Below are 15,934 nucleotides of genomic sequence, written 5' to 3' on the forward strand. Positions count from 1 at the left end.
AGGATGAAAGGAAGTATTACTTCAGATTCATAACACATAAAGATAAATGGCTGGGTAAACCTGGAGTTCAGCTCAAAGTTACAGGTGTGTTAACTCACCAAATTTCACAACTAACATAGAGTTTAATATTTCAGTTTAACAAGAGCATTTTAAAAGCACATATTTGTTGCACTGCTGTACTGTATTTAATATTTTATGTTTTCATGCTTCCCTCATTGTCTTAGAGCTCCGTGTAGAAACTCCTGGAGCAGTGACAGAGGGAGGAGCAGCAGTTCTGAAATGTGTAACCACCTGCAGTCTGACTGCCCCAACATTCATCTGGTACAAAAATGGACGTCCTTTAACCACAAAGACCACCATCAACAACCAGCTCCACCTGCAGCCAGTCAGCAGTGAGGATGCAGGCAGTTATAGCTGTGCTGTAAAGGGATATCAACACCTCCCTTCCCCTGATCACACTCTCACAGTCAGATGTGAGTAGAGTTCATGTTCTTTATTATTATTTCAAACACATATGTTCTTCACCAGAGGAGCATACTAGGTTACAAAAACATGTAAATTATCTGTTTAAACCAACAATGTTAGACCAATACAACAACCTGAGCACGGTTCCTAACACTGCATATGAATGTAGTCATGTCTGAGCTGCAGAATTTCCAAACTATGCTGGACGTTGTTGTTATTTAACCTGTGTCTTACGCAGTGAAATAAGCAGAGAAACAGGTTAATCATCATTCATTCATTCATTCATTATCTGTAACCACTTATCCAGTTCAGGGTCGCGGTGGGTCCAGAGCCTACCTGGAATCATTGGGCGCAAGGCGGGAATACACCCTGGAGGGGGCGCCAGTCCTTCACAGGGCAACACACACACACACACACATTCACTCACACCTACTGACACTTTTGAGTCGCCAATCCACCTACCAACGTGTGTTTTTGGACTGTGGGAGGAAACCGGAGCACCCAGAGGAAACCCACGCGGACACGGGGAGAACACACCACACTCCTCACAGACAGTCACCCAGAGCGGCAATCGAACCCACAACCTCCATGCCCCTGGAGCTGTGTGACTGCGACACTACCTGCTGCGCCACTGTGCTGCCCCAAGTTAATCATCACTGTCCTATGAAAACTTTAATCTCCAACTATCCTTTTTTTTGTATATGAAGATAAAGCACATTGTCTCTGAGAGTTACAGTTAAATAAATCCCAAAATAACATCAAAATTGAATTAAAAATGACATTTCTGATTTCATATGTCCCTATTGTTGTATTCATTAATTATCTGTAACCATTTGTTCTGTTCTGGGTATTACACATGTAAATTTGCCAAAATTTGAATTTACTGTGGGCAGCACGGTGGTGCAGCAGGTAGTGTCGCAGTCACACAGCTCCAGGGACCTGGAGGTTGTGGGTTGGATTCCCTCTCAGGGTGACTGTCTGTGAGGAGTTGGTGTGTTCTCCTTGTGTCCACGTGGGTTTCCTCTGGGTGCTCCAGTTTCCTCCAACAGTCCAAAAACACGTTGGTAGGTGGATTGGCGACTCAAAATTGTCTGTGAATGTGCGTGTTGCCCTGTGAAGGACTGGTGCCCCCTCCAGGGTGTATTCCCACCTTGCGCCCAATGATTCCAGGTAGGCTCTGGACCCACTGTGACCCTGAACTGGATAAGTGGTTACAGATAATGGATGGATGGATGAATTTACTGCAGCAAACCCTGACAAACTTGGTTTTATCATGACTACCAAAATTGCTGTGGTAGATTTTACCTGATTTCTGCCAGTCCAGAAATGTTAGCATAATCAGAACCCAGTACTCTCTTTATGTTAGTAGCAGCACATGTAACATTTATTGTGGTTTATTTCCAGCAAAGGCACCCAAGGGAAAATAGCCACAGAGTCAGCTGCAAAATGTTATAAGGAAATTATTCCAAGATGTGGGGAAGCTGTCACTGTCAGGAACGAGGGGCGGACTGAAAGAGGCGGACGCACTCGCTAAAACACAGTAAACGTTTATTTTAACTGAAAATAACAAAACAGACTTTAATTAAAAGGAAAACAGACTAAACTACACACTAAGAAATAAACAGGGTAAACGGGGACAGACGGACAACAAAGCGAAACGACGACAGAGGAAACTGCGGAGACAGACAGAAAACGCGACTGACTTGACATAGGAGAAATGTGAAAGGTGAAATGGGAAATGTACAACAAACAAGATGTGAGACAAGAGGGCTTAAGTACAAGACATAAATGAGACACACCTGGACAGATAACGAGGACGGGTTAACACATGACACGGACGAGGAGGCGGAACAAAGGCGGAGACTCGAACATAAACAAAACATAGCCATGTGCTAAAAGCACATGGCCGGGGACAACAGACATGACAGGACGAAGGCGTGACAGTCACATCTACATATCAATGCCCATTATTGTAGTTATTAATTCAAATCCATCTTCTATCACCTAAACCCTTCCCCTCGTTATTCACTCTTCCTCCCCTCAACACCCCAGCTCCTCCCCTTTGCAGCTGTGCCACTCCCAGCCGGAACAGCCCCTGCCCATCCAGCACTCTGAGTGTCTCCACACTGAATGGTTTCCTCATCATACTTTCACCCTCCACCTCACTCTCGCTGCACTCTCAAGTTCCTCTGCCATGTTTGCATTTTTTCTAATTTAGTGTTCACTCCCACATGGTGAGCTGTTTGCACAGTGACAAATGTTAACTCCTCTTAGGGGCTTTATATTTTCACCACAACTGTCATTCCTCTAGACTTATTTCCATTTCTCACTTTTTTACCCTGTACTTTACTGGAACAGCATATTTTTAACAACATACTTTCCAGCTGAGCACGTCTCATTGTTATTAATGCTGCTGCCTTCATAATTTCAGAGAAGTGACACTGTAAACTACAGTAACTCTTACTGTCTTATGGGCTCCAGTCTGTAATCAGCTCTTTCATCAATCATGTGTTTCAGGTGCTTCTGGAGCAGAATGGTGTGTGAAATACACCCAACAGGAAATATGTGCTTTAAAAGGGTCCACAGTGTTTATGAATGGCTCTTACATTCAGAAAGATGGTCTTACAGTGACTCAAAGGTTTTGGGTCCATAATGCAGAACTGACTGATATGTCTAAAAAGCCAGATTACTCAGGAAGGGTGAAGTATTTTACTGATGAACAGAAGCAACACTTCTTCCTCCAACTGAGTAATGTAGAGAAAAAGGATGAACAGGAATACAACTTCAAATTAATAACACATAATGAAAAAAGGGTGGATTTTCCTGGAGTCCATTTGAATGTTACAGGTGAGTGATGAAATATTCTCCATCAGTGAAACATAGTTCATCATCTCACAGTGGAGTCAGAAAACTGCACCTGATCAGTTACTAATGAGCTCCTGCTGAAAACAGTCAGTGTCTTCATTCCACTCCTGTGCTGGGCGCTGCATGTTTTGATTTCCCCTGTTTGAATAAACCTGACTCTGTTTATCCTCTGATTCTCTTTGTGATCTGATCTGTTTCACAGTGTAGAACATAGGAACCTGAGCAGCTACAGCTTTACACTTTCTCTTTCCTGATTTGATCTTCTCTCATTGTCTTAGAGCTCCGTGTAGAAACTCCTGGAGCAGTGACAGAGGGAGGAGCAGCAGTTCTGAAATGTGTAACCACCTGCAGTCTGACTGCCCCAACATTCATCTGGTACAAAAATGGACATCCTTTAACCACAAAGGCCACCATCGACAACCAGCTCCACCTGCAGCCAGTGAGCAGTGAGGATGCAGGCAGTTATAGCTGTGCTGTAAACGAATATCAACACCTCCCTTCCCCTGATCACACTCTCACAGTCAGATGTGGGTGTAATATTTCCAGACAGCAGAACACCAACACATGTTGCTCAGTTCTGTATATCAGAGCTGTACAGAGTTGTAGGATGTCTCATAAACATATGTCTGATTCAGTGCATTCACCATTAAAATGGCAGATAAAACATTAAAATCATCAGTGCAACTATATCATATGTTAATATTTGTACAAACACACACTATAAGAGACGAAATTGGGACAAGACTTAAAGAAACCCCTCAGAAATCCAGATTGTAATTTGAGCATGTTGTGTGTTCCTAAAGAGTTGAAATTTATATTGAGTTTAATGGACTGAATGTGGGGAAATAAACTCTGCTGACTGTGATTTTTTTTTATTAAATTATATTTATTTTTTTTATTACTGGTATTACATTTTTCCAGATCGTCCAAAGAATGTATCTGTTTCCATCAGTTCCTTTGATGAAATAGTGGAGGGCAGTTCAGTGACTCTGACCTGCAGCAGTGATGCTAATCCACCTGTGGAGAACTACACCTGGTTTATAGAAGGTGGAGTCTCACCTGTAGGATCTGGACACAGTTACAGTCCTCTACAGAGTGGATCCTACTACTGCGAGGCTCATAATGAACATGGAGCTCAGAGATCATCTCCATTCTCTTTCAGAGGTAGGAGACATAATTGTAGCTGTTGATCTGGTTTCTGTTTTGTTAGATTCATAATTCATTACTGAACTCTTTAGTTTGTCCTTGTGGTGTATTCTACAGGAAACTCTGTGAGAGTGTTTGTAGCTGTAGCTTTTGGAGCTGGAATTTGTGGAATGACAGTTATTCTTACTGTGATTGTCTGGATGAGGTGAGAATTTTATGAAGAACAAATTAAATTAAATACACTATGCTAAATAAATGAATGGCATTGTACTTCATGCAGAAATTAATTATATTTCCATAATATTTATAAATAATAAAAATACATTGTCACTGATTCTTTACTCTTTGGGTGAATGACTGTTTGCTATTCTCTGACAGAAGAAGAAAGAAGCAGAACAGAAATATGGATGAAGATGTTTATGCTGTGAGCTCCAGCAGAACTCTAGATATTGTTCTGTTAATGAAGGGATCTTAGAGAAAAACTGATCACTTTAACCCCAGTTGTAACTCTGTCTTCCACAGAATGTTAACCACAAATCCCATCCACCTGAGGATGATGCATCCAGTCTCCCTGAATATGAGAACATTCAGGTTCGTACCAGATTAAAAAATGTAATTACATTTATATACAGGATAAACTGACTGCCAAGTACTAAATATGACTTTAGTGAGTTTTCCATTATTTTACTGGCCATAGGTAATGTTACGGAGATACATCTTTGCCTATTTGGCTGTTCAGCCCAATGAAACAATTGTAGATTCATTAAGCTGTAATATACTGCATGGTAGTATTCATTCAGTCATTCATTCATTATCTGTAACTGCTTATCCAATTCAGGGTCGCGGTGTGCATGGTAGTAGTGTTATAAAATACAGTGGAGCAATGTTTTTGGAGTGAACGGTCTGTTCTGGGGTGCCAGACTTCACTGTTGAACCTTCTGGAGGTGTCATGGGCTTAATCCAGTGAAACACAGATGACCCCTATGAAGAGCTAGTTATGCAGTGGGTAACCATAGTTGTTAAGGATAGCTGGTTGCTGATTGGATCATAACTGTCCATAGCAACCCTAGTGGGTAGGTGTCGGACATTATTTCATTTAAATTTTGCTAGAGGTAGCTGGTTGCTGATCAGATCAGAAACGGCCACAGCAACCTTAGTGTTGAGGTGTAGGAACAATTTTGAGGCTGCATGTTGGAAGAGAGTGGGGTGGGCCCTATGTGAAGCTCTAATATATTGGCATAGGATATTTTACATCGTATCCTATGTATTAATTGTCTGCGTGTTCATTTACTATAAGCAAATACATCCCTGATTGTTTGCTGTGTGATCAGGTATGATGATAAGTGCATAAACTTATCTCGGTCACAGGGAGAAGCTAAGGGCAATGTGACAAGTATAATTTCATTAAAGTTACAAGTTTTTATCCATTCAACAAGAGCTCTGTTCCAAGTGTTTTTTTTCCTGACACAAAGTAGTTTTGCAGATATGCATTTTTTGAACTGGATCTCTGAGACCATGTAACAGACGGCTTCTCTTGGCAACAAGGGTTCCAGATATTTATTTAACAAACATAGCAGGGACAAAAATTTTACAATATACAAACCGGTTTCCAAAAAAGTTGGGACACTACACAAATTGTGAATAAAAACTGAATGCAATGATGTGGAGGTGCCAACATCTAATATTTTATTCAGAATAGAACACAAAATGTTGTTTCAAAATTTCAAGGCGTCAACAAATCCCAAAAAAGTTGGGACAATGCCATTTTTTACCACTGTGTGGCATAAACCCCCTTCTTCTTACAACACTCAGACGTCTGGGGACAGAGAAGACCAGTTTCTCAAGTTTAGAAATAGGAATGCTCTCCCATTCATGTCTAATACAGACCTCTAACTGTTCAATCGTCTTGGGCCTTCTTTGTTGCACCTTCCTCTTTATGATGAGCCAAATGTTCTCTATAGGTGAAAGATCTGGACTGCAGGCTGACATTTCAGTACCCGGATCCTTCTCCTACGTAGCCACGATGTTGTGATTGCTGCAGAATATGGTCTGGCATTATCTTGTTGAAAAATGCAGGGTCTTCCCTGAAAGAGATGACGTCTAGATGGGAGCATATGTTGTTCTAGAACCTGAACATAGTTCTCTGCATTAATGGTGCCTTTCCAGACATGCAAGCTGCCCATGCCACAAGCACTCATGCAACCCCATACCATCAGTGATGCAGGCTTCTGAACGGAGCGTTGATAAGAACTTGGGTTATCCTTGTCTCTCTGGTCCGGATGACATGGCGTCCCAGTGTTCCATAATAAACTTCAAATCATGACTCATCTGACCACATAATAGTTTTCCATTTTGCCACACTCCATTTTAAAAGACCCCTGGCCCAGTGCAAACGTCTGAGCTTGTTTAGAAATGGCTTCCTCTTTGCAATGTAGAGTTTCAGCTGGCAAGGGCGGATGGCACGATGGAGGAACACAATGGTGGAATTGGTGATTCTAATTAGTGTTAAATGGTCTTCCAGCTGTTTGTTATATGCACAATTTCCTTTTTCCAGACACTTATTGCTACTTGTCCCAACTTTTTGCGGATTCCTGCTTTGTGCTCAGTGATTCCGGGTAGGCCCCAGCACCACCGTGGATTAACAGTTACAGAGAATGAATGAATAAATTTTAGTCATTTCATGCAATTGTTCTCCCCTATGTGCTGCCATGTTTCCCAGGTGTGCTCATTTTAACCGATTGGGCTTTTGTCAATTATAAACATTAGGTGCAAGTGGCATTTTCCCTCCTACCCTTCCCCACATACATCAATCATAACACCAACTAATCATAACACTAGACAATGCTCCATCAATGATAAATGTTTATAAGTTTCTTTACATGCCAGGGACTGGGGAAAAAAAAAAAAAAAAAAAAAAAAAAAAAACATGTAGAAAGAGACGATTAAACCTTAACAAGCCAAAAAAAAGTGCAGCTACACTTTAGAAAAAAGCTCAAAAAGCAACCAATGTCTGCAAGTATTTGTAAGTGACTTTACTGAAAATATAAACCAAAGTCCCTGGCAGACCTTGCACCTTTTACATGGCATGAAAATATGCTTTTTTAACCAGCTACGTTTTGACTAGTCAGAACAGATATCAGAAATACAAAAAGCAAATAAGTTCAAGATATCAGTAATTTATTTGAATCTTAAAAGTAATTCTGACAAGTCCAAAAATACAATTTTGATTCTCTTAGTTTTGATTAGTCATTATGTTTATTCAAAATATATTTAAATTTAAGCTTGAATGAGAATGAAAGAATGAAATGCAAGATGAAATGCATGATATCTCTAATTTCCTTTTTGACTAGTCATAATTTAATTGTAGAGATCTGAAATTTAAGTTTAGGATAGTGAATTGTAGCATATAAAATATGGTCAAAGGTAAATTTAATATTTCCACTAGCCAAATAAACATGTCACCCAGTGAAGGACCGTCGCCCCCTCCATGGTGTGATCCCACCTTGCACCCAGTGAATCCAGGGTAGGGAGTGAAAGACATGAACAGAGCAAACACAAAACTATAAAGTATGAGCATGAATGGATTAAGTCTGAGTATAGCAGAGATAGCAGCAACATTTGGTCGGTGTGTATAACAGAGCAGATGCTATCTTCACTGGGCTGGTGTGTAGAGCAGAGTAGCACTGGGGAAGGCAGACCAACTCAGTAGGCAGTACAGCAGAGCAGCAGTGGAGAAAGCAGCCACACCTGGCCAGTGTGTACAGCAGAGTAGCAGCAGGGAAGGCAGACCTATTTAGTCAGCGTGTATAAGAGAGTAGCTTCAGAGACAGCGGCCACACTAGGCCAGCGTGTACAGCAGAGTAGTGGCAGGAATAACTGCCACACTTGGTTGGCAGTACAGAAGAGTAGCAGGGGGATAGCACCACTCTAGAAGGTATCTGATTTGTACAATAATCTTAACAAAATAATCACACAAAACCTCACCAAAGACATGTATAATGCCAATTCTAATCGCCTGTGTCATTTTATTGTGTATTTTATGTCAAATGACAACTGCAGTTCAGAGTAAATACCCAAAGACTCTAGGCGTAATGTAAAATTAAATGTAAAAAGCATTCTGTTCTCTCATGATAGAGAGCTGTCAGTCACACAGTTGTTAGTATTGAACCATGCCCACACTGTTCTCAAAGAGCTCTGAGGAGTGCTGTTTTGTCATTTCTGAGTTGAGATTTATTGGTGTTTTTTTATTTGAGAAAGTGTCCTGAGTACATGAATGTAAATGAATGATCAGATAAATGCAGAAATCTGATGTGATAACACTCTAAACTGACTGTTCTTACAGAAGTGTTTCAGAATTGTGTCACAGTTAAATGGAGTTAAACCACACCTGTTTGTGTCTTTTTTTTTTTTTTTTTTTAGAAAATCAACAACTGAACCATCAAACGATTGGACAAGACCAGCTGAGAGTGAGAGAAACAGAGCAGAGTTACCACCCAAAATGTTCACAGTGTTAATTGCAATAAAGAATATCAGCCAAATAAATCACTTTTTCCATCAACTAAGTTTGCAGCGGCATCGACCTGAGAGAGAGGTGGAGAGATGTAAGTGGGATTTTGCTAAGATTAAAATAATTTTTACAGCTGTATATTTAAATTAGTTTTATATCAAAATGCTTGATTTAGTATTTTTGACATATTTGTTGAGACGTCTGTGTCATTTCTGCTGTATAGAAATTGCATTTATTGTTAATGCTGTATTGTCTCTGACTATTGCACAGTGGTGTACATTTGTACATTAATCAACATGTAATAAGATAAGAAGTTGGGTTGGTACCAGTGTGAAAACAGACTGATTTTAAAGTGTGGAGAGAGAGAAAAAAAAAACTGTGGTAACAGGGTCAGTCAAGGGCATGCTGTTCCGCATTCACAGTAGGTATGAACCCACTGAAATGTCATTGTTTATTCAGAAAACCCTTTTTCATTGCTCTTTTGCATGAGTCTAACATTTCCACCTCATCCACACGTTTTGCAATATTTGAGTGTTTCTGCATATGTTGGGCCTTTCTTTAACTCTGGGAAGGGAAAACAAACTTGTGAGTGTTTGTGTGGATCAAAGTGTCAAACTTATTCCATGTTAATATGTAATTCCCTCCTCTGCTGAAAGTATGTATAATGAAATATATTAAAGAGCTAAAATATGGTAAAATGTTAAAATTCACCTGAATATTCATTTACATACATTTGGGGACAAAGATGAAGTTCCAACAAGGAAGAGAATAACCAAAATATTTTTACTGTAACTCCATCATGTCAGATGAAAAAGCTCCTGCTCCATAGCCCAATGCTGTAAGGCCTTACTAGCTGATGTATCCCTCTAGCTGACCCCAGGCTCAAATTAAACAAGTTTAATGGTTTAGAATCATCATGCTAAGGAGTGTATATAATCATTTGGAAACTGTCCTTTCACTAATTCTTTCTGTCATTGCTGAAATTCTGTGAAACTGCTTTGTGACAACATCAGTTGTAAAAAGCACTATGCAAATATATTTGACATGACTGATGCAGAAGTTTAAATTTAAGCTCATACTTCACTGTATCTGAGGTCACATGCTTCCTGTGAGAGGAAGATAATATTGAGGATGTATGATGTTATAGCTCTCAACTTAAAGATGTTTAAACCACACAATTTATACTTACATTTAAAGCATTTAGCAGACACTCTTATCCAGAGCAACTTGCAAAAGTGCTTTCAAACAGATTGTGCAGCTAAAGCAAATAAGTTCCAGTTCAAACTCCCCTTGAGAACAAGGGCCAAGGCTGATGCCTAGAAAGAACAGAACATAATATGTGCAATACACAGCATCTAGTCAGTGTTCAAACCTAGAAAGAAAATCTAGTCAGTGCTCATACCTAAAAAGAAAGAAGTAGTAGTAAGGAGTAGCAGTATAAGTGCAATACAGTATATTTCAGTGAGAGCACAGCATTGGAGTCACATGGGAGAATTTTGGACTATTTTAAGCTATGCGGCAGCATTCTGGATCAGCTGAAGACCAGCCAGGTGTGTGCTGCAGTAGACAAGCCATGAAATGACTCTAATGGCTCTGCTATTAGTATTGATACCAGTATAAGTTTTTATTCCTGAATTTTAGTTATTTATTTATTTTTTTCTATTTTAAGTCATTTTTGTCTTTAATGAAATGGACACTTGATATAAGTTTCAGTGAGATGATGTCATTCAGACTGGCTCCTCCTCTGATGACTGAAGGTGAGTCTAAAGATCCAGATTATCACTAAATAAGCTCACTGGAGGTTTGACAGTGTTTTGTAAGATACTATAATAATTGCTGATTGATGGCTTTGCAACTGGGTTAAATCACATTTTAATTTTAGGATATTGTACACAAAATATATTATTTTTTGCAGTTTTGAATGTGTAAATCTTAAGGATTATTTCTTGACTCTCCTCTTCATGATGATCAAGCAGACCAAGCAAGCACTTCTATGAAGCCAAATTTGTAGCACATACAGATAGAGGCCTGGCATTTTCTGTCTGAAATAACCATGAACTTACTGTGAAAAGATGGTTTTTCATTCATTAGAGTCAGAAAAGACAGTCCTTCGCAGAGCGTGATACTCATACCCCTATGAACACTTGAGTTGACAATCCACCTCCTCACAAAAGCTCCTCAGAGAGCACTGTATTTAAAACTTGGCTGTGTCTGAAAAGACTGGAATGCTGTAAACACCGGTAGTATTTTGCGGGAGGAAGGTTAATATTTTTATAAAATGCTGTTTTTGAAATAGAGTACTGTGACTCAGTTGTAAACACATTCATTTCAAAATGCTGCCTTGTGAGACAAGAGCACAAAGTATTTTTTGCTTCAGACAGCACCAGAGTGTGAGAAACTCCCACCAGCTCTCAGGATGTAGCATTTCAGGAGAAAATCCCACAAGGTTTTGAGGAGCAGAGCTGTGCACAATTGAAAAGTGTGTGGTGGGTTCCATTCAGAATGAATCATGTAATGTGGGGACTTTAGGACTAACAATGATAAAGCACCAAAAAAATATCTATGTGGGATGTCTTGTGTCTCATTCAACAGCGGTTTGGGTTTTTTTTAAATCCTGCAATGTGAGTTAGGCTTTAGAGAGGTCACCATCAAGATGTTTACTTACCCTGAGGAGTTCATGGTTATTTTATTAAAACAACACTATGCCTGTTTCATTCATACCACACATCACAGATTCTTGTAGTTACATTTGACAAAATCTCACCATTTTCAGATATGAAAATGTACAAATTTTAAACAATAAGATGACAGCTCAGTTTTACAGCCAACTCCAGAAAAAAAAAAAACTCCTAGCTGGTTATAGAAAACAACATTTATTTGAACCTTGGTAGCAAATTGACTCACCCTAATGATTAAAAAAAAAATCAATAAATATCAGCCTTACCGCCTTGGTCATATTGCTCCAGGGAAGGATTACAAACAAAAACCTGTAAATCAAACGTTAGCAGAACAACACAGCCAAACCAAGACAAAAAGTCAAACAAAAGAAAGGATGAGCCACTTTTTAAATAACTAAGTATACATACTGATAATAAGTAAACATACTGATATGGAATACATACTTCATTCATTCATTATCTGTAACCACTTATCCAGTTCAGGTTCATGGTGGGTCCCTCCTGGAGGGGGCGCCAGTCCTTCACAGGGCGACACGCACATTCACTCACACCTACGGACATTTTTGAGTCGCCAATCAACCTACCAACGTGTGTTTTGAAAAAAGTACTTACACCTAAACCAAATGGCACTCACCCCTAACCTGTAATATTTCTAACAGTACAAATACTAAATAGAGTAACATGGCTGAGAGATTCACCATGACAGAATTGAACCAAAACCCTTCTATCAGGATTATTCTATCTCTACAAAACAGTAATCCACAGAGCATTCAAAAAAAAAAAAAAAACTTTCAAAATAAATCTGCCACATGGTGGCAGGCAACACCATGAGACAGGCCACAGGCCACTGCATCTCTGTATGGTACGGCTTTGAACATATAATTTACAAAATGTGATGCTGAAGGGGCCTGGAGGTTGTGGGTTTGTTACCTGCTATGGGTGACTGTCTGTGAGGAGTTGGTGTGTTCTCCCCGTGTCCGCGTGGGTTTCCTGTGGGTGCTCCGGTTTCCTCCCACAGTCCAAAAACACACGTTGGTAGGTGGATTAGTGACTCAAAAGTGTCCGTAGGTGTGAATGTGTGTGTGTCTGTGTTGCCCTGTGAAGGACTGGTGCTCCCTCCAGGGTGTATTCCCGCCTTGCGCCCAATGATTCCAGGTAGGCTCTGGACCCTGAATTGGATGAGCGGTTACAGATAATGAATGATGTGTGTTCTTTTGCACTTCAAAACAGATTGTCTGCTCTGATATGTCTGTGGCCCATGAAAGGTCTGACACAAACTGCATTCATTCATATAAATTTGCTTAAAGCTGTATTGTGCTTAAACCAGTCAATGTCCCTGTTTAACTAGCTAGTAAACTATTGTGGATACAGAATGGACCAGCTATAACCTAAACGTGATAACTGAAGCAGCTATATGACTTAGCACGATCAAACTGCATGGTCTTGAAATCAACCTGTCAATAAATCATATTGCTGCTTCAGTTATCATGTTTATGCAATAGCTGTGTCATTCTGTGTCCGCAGTGGGTCACTAACTGCATGTATAGCCACTGTCTCATTGGGTCTGTGTCTGACTCTTGTATTCAAACCCTGACCGGTGTTGCTCTGTACTGTCTCTGCCCTGTCTGAACCAACATTGTGGCAGCTATGACGATTGCGGTGTCAAAACAGGAAATAATATACAACTATTTCATGCAGATTACAAATTACAACACGAGTGAGTGACACACTAAACCCCGTTGTTCTGTCTAGTTGTGCTACCTTGCCTTAGCAGGCACCTAAATAAAACAATAGGTAGGATATTTCAACAGGCTAAAAGAAGCATATCAAGAATGTTCCCAACAAAAGTACAAGCAGGAGATATGCACAGCCTAAATTCCCATGAGGGAAAATTTAAGGTCATTAGGTGATGATAAATTGTTTATATACTTATCTTTTTTTTTTCATTTAATTCAGCGTGTAGAGTTTTAGAATGCTGAAGCAAATAACCATAATCTAAGATTATATAATGCACCAGAGGAAAACTGATTTATCATGAAAACATGGAAACATTAAAAACTGTGGAGCTCCTATAGGATAGGTATCACAACTAGTCAGAGCAACTGTTTACAAAGTACTTGTAAGCAGTGGGCACCCTCAGGCATCTCATTGAGTACCACCACAGCCAATACTCTGCTGTACATTAATGAAGTAAGTAAAAACTTCATTTTATGTTACTGGAGGTTATGGGGAAATATAAAGATGCTATTTAATGTAGCCTGGAATTTATGTTGCTTGATCTGTCATTTTTTCAGGTTTCCAAATGTCAGGACACCCACAGGATCACCACATGCTCTATGGTGGTCGTATGTGGGTGCTGACCTTTGAAGATCAGGGTCAAAGGGGACAAAAAAAAAATGCAGAACATCAGATGGTCTACAGTCTGTAATAGTAGAATTACAAAGTGCCCCTGTGTAATAGGAGAAACAGCACCCTCTTCCTGTCAGTTCACACACTATACACTATATCACAGCACCAGTGATAACGTTACACTGCATTACACACACTAGTCAAATTGTAGTAAAAAAAAAACAAATAACTTTTTTACACGTGAAGGTACAAACATTTCTTCTAATGCACGTTTCTGTAAAAGATATTTTATTCAAATTTATTCTGGAACATTACTATTCATCTGTTCTTCTGAGATTTCTACAAAGGGAACAATACAGCTGCTGCGTTCAAAGTCAATAACATGCAAATTATGAAAAAAATACAATTATTTATTCACTCCCTCATCCTCAGCAACATTTACATTCAAGGTCATGATGGGTCTAGAACACAACCAGAAGCACATGGCTCAAGGCAGGAACACACCCACTATCCAAGTATTTTCCAAAGAAGGTGGGGTGTGCATGGTTGAGCACTCTGCTATCCTTGTGTATTGGAGGCAGGGGGCTTGAACATATAATTTACAAAATGTGATGCTGAAGGGGCCTGGAGGTTGTGGGTTTGTTACCTGCTATGAGTGACTGTCTGTGAGGAGTTGGTGTGTTCTCCCCGTGTCCGCGTGGGTTTCCTGTGGGTGCTCCGGTTTCCTCCCACAGTCCAAAAACACACGTTGGTAGGTGGATTAGTGACTCAAAAATGTCCGTGTGTGTGTGTGTGTGTGTTGCCCTGTGAAGGACTGGCGTCCCCTCCGGGGTGTATTCCTTCCTTGCGCCTCAAGACAGACAGTGGCCACATGAAGCTCGGGCAGATGCATCATAATTAAGAGTAAATAACCTTAAACTATGAGAGCACAATAAATTAAGATCATGTTTATATTTTATCTCATAAATTATTAGACAGGCTGAATGTGTTCCTATCTGTACTATATGACTAAAATGCTACAGTTCCAAATAGGCACATTTGTTCAACAGTATGAAAACATCACAAGTTCACCTTTCTAAAAATAAGGCATTAATAATCTCAGGATTCTACCAAATATTTTAAATGTCAATCGAATTACTGAAGCTTAGAAACATAGTACATCCATTACATAAATACCAGAGCCACAGATACAGGCGAGGTTATCTCACTAACAGCTTTAAACTGAAGTCATTTGGGAAAAGTTGAAACATGTTTAGTGATGCTACATAACAATTTAAGAGTTAATGAAAAAAATATATTAAAATTCAATAACATGGCTGAAATATACCTGTACTGAGATTTTCAACCTAAATAAACACACCATTTATTTAATGGATGAATGAGTTTCTCAGATTTAACCGAAAAAAAAAAAAAAAAAAAAAAAAAACTACTTGAGCACTGGATTTGTACCTCTGCTGCTTCACACAATAATTAGCTTCTAATCAATGCACAAGTCAACAAAATATGCTGTATAAAATACATAACACAGTACTCACATGTGAGTTAAACCGATGAGACAGAAGACAGGACGAAACCGCAAAAGACAATAGCCACGCAGCCAGCACCTTATCTGTAAGTGACAGAATTAACTCATTCTCTTAAATAACAATAAAATAAACAACTGTAACATTGTGGGCATCACATATGCACTAACAAAACACATAATTAACTTACGAGTAAAATACTGCATTTAAGAGGTTGATCTAATATTAATTTTTTAATATTTCATTGCTCAACCACTGCAGTTAGCACAAGAAGAACACATTTACTCCTGCAACTTCAACTGAAAACAGAAGTAAATTTGCTTAGAATGACGTTTGCAGAAGCAGGAATATGAAGCTATGAGAGTTTAACCCTGTATGCCCCAGTGTGCTCTAATAAATAA

The sequence above is a fragment of the Hoplias malabaricus genome, chromosome 2 (assembly GCF_029633855.1).
Source record: "Hoplias malabaricus isolate fHopMal1 chromosome 2, fHopMal1.hap1, whole genome shotgun sequence".
NCBI lineage: Eukaryota > Metazoa > Chordata > Actinopteri > Characiformes > Erythrinidae > Hoplias > Hoplias malabaricus.